The following is a 4,392-nucleotide window of genomic DNA, read 5'->3' as shown; positions in this document are numbered from 1 at the left end:
CATTTTTTTTACAATCACTGCAAAAGAAATGAACTAAAACAAATGACTTCTTATTTATACATATTGTGATTTTCATGTTTACAAACAAAAAATGGCTATTACATCAAGACATCAACTATTGTGGATGGGCTATTTTTATTTTGCTGACATGAGTTTGTTTTACTCGCACAAATTTTGATGACTTTACCATAACCAGCTATCAAATATCAAAATCAATTCACTCTTTCTCATCAATACATGAAATTTGAGCACACTCACTTCTTGAAGACACTCATTGTTTGTTTTGTAAACAGACTACACAGGCTGAATTAACAGCATTTCATGTAGGTACATCGTTGATGCTCTCTCCTAATTCAACATGACATCGCATTTGTTTTTAATCTTCGACTAGGGTGGCTTTTTCTGCGTCTTCAAAAGGACGAGGTCCCACCGAGATTTGAACTCGGATCGCTGGATTCAAAGTCCAGAGTGCTAACCATTACACCATGGGACCGCGCTGCCGGGAGGAGCGACATAACCATAATTATTCACTGAACATGTGGGTTGTTGTTTAATGTTGTGTGCGTCTTTGCATCGTGTGTATTATTTTTAAACTAAAATGCGCGTATATGTGCGTTTAGTGTGAATGTGCGATGCTTCCTTTCGAGTATCTATAATGCTAAGCTAGCTTAGTTAGCTATTAGTTATCTTATAGTAAAGGACAGGTTCTAGCAAACCAACAGTGTTTTTTAGGAACTTTTGTATAAATTATAACCTGCTTATTAAATGTTTGTCGAATTGTAAAGGCATTTTCATTTATTTAATTTATTTACACCATCGCTAATGTGTCTTTTCCTATCATGTTTTGTTATGTTAAAACCGTTTATTACACACAGTCATGACCGGGACCTGTTTAAGTAAAGCCCATCTCGTGCTGTCAGAGCCTCGGACTGAAAGCAAAGGGTTTTAATCGTATTATTTACTTATTTATACCTTTAAAACGGTATGCTCCTTTTATTAGCCTCAAATCCTTACAAAAGATGACTCGTGCACGAACAATCAAGGGTGTTTACTGATTAAATGTATTCATTTAATAGTGACAAAAACATCTGCAACAAATATAGCAGATTTTTTAAGCATTTACAAGAGTAAAAGAATTGTCGGTGTGTAAAACGTATTTATTTTGGTCATTTTTTTTTCCAGGTAATCCTATTTTTTTTCCTCAAGGAAATTAAATGCTTTTTCGTTCCGAGTACGAATGTGGCACGAAACATGAGTGTTTTCTCCAATTTCCTTTTTTGCTAATCTTAAAAAAAAAAAAATAAAAAAAAAAAAATAGATATTTCCATTACTAAATAAAGGTTAGACCAAAAATCTAGCCAATTTAATCTAATTTTACACAACTCATGCTAATGAATCCCACAAACAACCTTATACTGCACAATAGCAAAGCATACTGTATTAATACTGTAGCAATACTATTTCTGTTTGCCAGTGTGTGTATTGCTGATAATGTTTTACTGTATACAGCTTTAAAAAAATGATTTTAAGTTATGTTTTTATCTGATTTCCATACAGAATCCTGATTGGCTGGCTGCCCTTGACCTTTGACCTACAATGAAGTAACATTCTCTTCGCGCACATTCCACAGTGATCTTTGTAGTCTCTGAGAGGTTATGACCTGTTATATCACTCTAACCGTCAGAACATTGTGTACATAGGAAATGGAAAGAGGAGAACAAAGATATGATCTTAGTTAAATGCAGACGAGTATCGTGAGTGGGATTTTTTATAGGTGAACACCACGACAGAATTCTCTGAAGGTCACAAGACCAGATTAAACATCGAGTATTATTGTATTAACAGTGCAATGACACTGCACCGATTCTATGATCCTCTGTATCTTTTATTTCTCTTCGCGGTGCTGTTTTAAATGGATGTACAAAGCATGCTTAGTACCCTAAACGTGCCCCTCTGTATTTCCAGACAATAGCCCATATGTTCCCGTGAGAGGACGACGGAAACAGCCAATGTATAACCGTAAGAGGCCCCTCTCTCTGCATCTTTTTCTTCCGCTTATGCCTCTACGATCTTCCTCTCACTACGTCACTCCATCGCATTTCTCTTCCTTTATCTCAACATTCACCATCAATCATTACAGCTCAGATCCTATACACACACACAACCACGACACAGAACCGTTCTTCTCCCACTCTGTGCCACAGGGCTGAATTCTGCCATGTGATCGTACTAACACAATCAAACTTGTATGTTATTTTTCTCTTACGCATACTCAGACACACACACATGCACACACAAAGTCGTGCTTTGCTTTCAAGGTCTGAAACAGTAGCCTCTGCTATACTACTCAGGCAGACACACCCAAGTAAAACATGAACTCATCTCCTTACAAACCCAAATATTATATTTTTAAAAAAGTCTGGCCGTCACAGACGGCTGAACATTTCCATGACTTACTGCGGTAACTGAAATCGCCTACTGCTATTAGGTTAAGTAGGTTATTGGCTGGGCCATAAATTGTTTTGTGTTGTATTTATGCTTTTCTTAAAGGGGTCATGACATGAGAAATCAAATTTGCCTTGATCTTTTGGCATATAAGAGATTTTTGTAGCATTTAAAAATCCTGCAAATTTCATAGCTTAAAATGTCCTCCTCATTATAAAGGATTTAATCAAGCTTCAAAAACGGCTTGATTGGATCTGAGGTGCAGGATGACATCACAGCAGCACAAAGGCATCGACGAATACTCATCTTCTCACCATAGAGGCCCCGCCCACTGGCCCTTTAACACTGTTAACAACTCGGTTGTTTGTCATGTCTGCGGGTTAAAGCGACCCAAATAACATGATATTTAGCCCCTGGAATGTAAATTTTACTGGGGAGCCCCCCTCAAAACGCGATTGGGCTTGTTTTGTGTAGAAATTGGGTGGGTTTTGTTGTGAAAACCTGGCAACCCTGGTGTGGTAAATGACAACAATGCAGGAAACATGGAGGTGGTATGGCAAATGTAAACACATAAATCGGATATGGGTCACAATTGACCCTTCGCAAAAATCCACCCTCCTTAGTTACTGTTTCTATGTCCGACAAACAATAACGTTTTCACACTACACATCTCGTTTTCACACAGTGAAAAATACATCGCGGAGCAAAGAGAAAACTGACAACAAGCCGGCAGACAAGGCAGAGCAGGTTACTTCTGGTATGAAACAAGGTCTCAGCTTTAAAATGTAATTTTTTAGGAAATTTTAACAAATATCATTTTGTGTTTTTTAATGTGTTGTGATATATCACCTTAGATCAGTCGACATGTAAACCAATTGCCTTTTTTTCTTTAATTAAAGCACAAAAAAGCATGAATGAACATCAGAACATATTTTATTTCAACCACGGAAAGACTTCATTACACACAATTTTTCAAGGTTAAGTCCACCGAAGTTAATCTACTCTCCTGTCTGATTTGTTTGTCGGACAGAATGGTGGATTCGGCGTTACGATTGGTCAGATCGCCTGTCAATCAAGCTGTTTGCGAAGGGTCAATTGAAAGAACATGTAAATGGTCAAAAAATCAGATGTAGACAAGAAATCAGAATTGGGCTTCAGGGACTGCAGTGTAAACGAGGTCAAAGATACATTTTTTGAAAGATGAAGCGGTACTAAATCTGACTGCAGCTGCATCACAAACGGTAAGTAAATGCTTTCATTATGCTTTGTCTGAAAATGACCTTTTTTTAAAATCATGTTTTCAAAACACTTTTTCCTATGCAATGACATCAGCCAATCATAACAGTGGCCGATTACTGAGAAGCCTTAAAGGACCCGCCCCTTAAAACAGGTCGTTTTAGACAAAGGGTCAGAACGAAGGTTAAAAATAATCATTTTTCCACATATCTGTTTTTTTGTGCAAAAATACTTCCATTATAAGTAAATGTCACTGAACATATTAAAATAATTTTAAAAAATCCATGACCCGTTTAAGTAGGTCGGTTTAGGTTGGTTGGGCCATAAGTTGTTGTGGGTGGTATTTGTTTTCTTAAAAGAACAGCAAAATGCAAAACTAAAACTGGTTCATATTCTCAAAAACATGTTAGAGAATAACAGCCTTGGCATTTTCTGTTTCACATGCAATGAAAAATTAATGGTGCATGAGGCTGTCATTCCAAAGAAACAAATAAAGCCATTCAAGTTTGCAACAAAAGGATGAGTAGATGAAGTATTCCTTCAATGCGGAACGAAGTGCCTGCCACTCATTTCTCCTCATTTAAACACGTATGTGATGCTCGACCTCATGCGGACAAACTGTTTACCTCGTTGAAGCCTCTGACGTCACGACACACCCCTCGCGCGCGTGAGTGTGTGTGAATGTGTGTGCGCGCGCGCAGCGAGCTCGCC

At 37.7% G+C, this 4,392-nt stretch overlaps 1 non-coding gene across 1 annotated transcript; it reads right to left on the bottom strand.

Annotated features, from left to right (window-relative positions):
- Positions 1-421: 421 nt before the first annotated feature.
- trnaq-uug (transfer RNA glutamine (anticodon UUG)) lies at positions 422-493 on the bottom strand. Its single transcript has one exon. It is a non-coding gene; the product is annotated as a tRNA-Gln (tRNA).
- Positions 494-4,392: the final 3,899 nt, after the last annotated feature.

The sequence above is a fragment of the Labeo rohita genome, chromosome 6, assembly GCF_022985175.1.
Source record: "Labeo rohita strain BAU-BD-2019 chromosome 6, IGBB_LRoh.1.0, whole genome shotgun sequence".
Taxonomy (NCBI): domain Eukaryota; kingdom Metazoa; phylum Chordata; class Actinopteri; order Cypriniformes; family Cyprinidae; genus Labeo; species Labeo rohita.
Note: the sequence above shows the minus strand (reverse complement) of the source record. Positions and strands in the feature narration are given on the sequence as shown.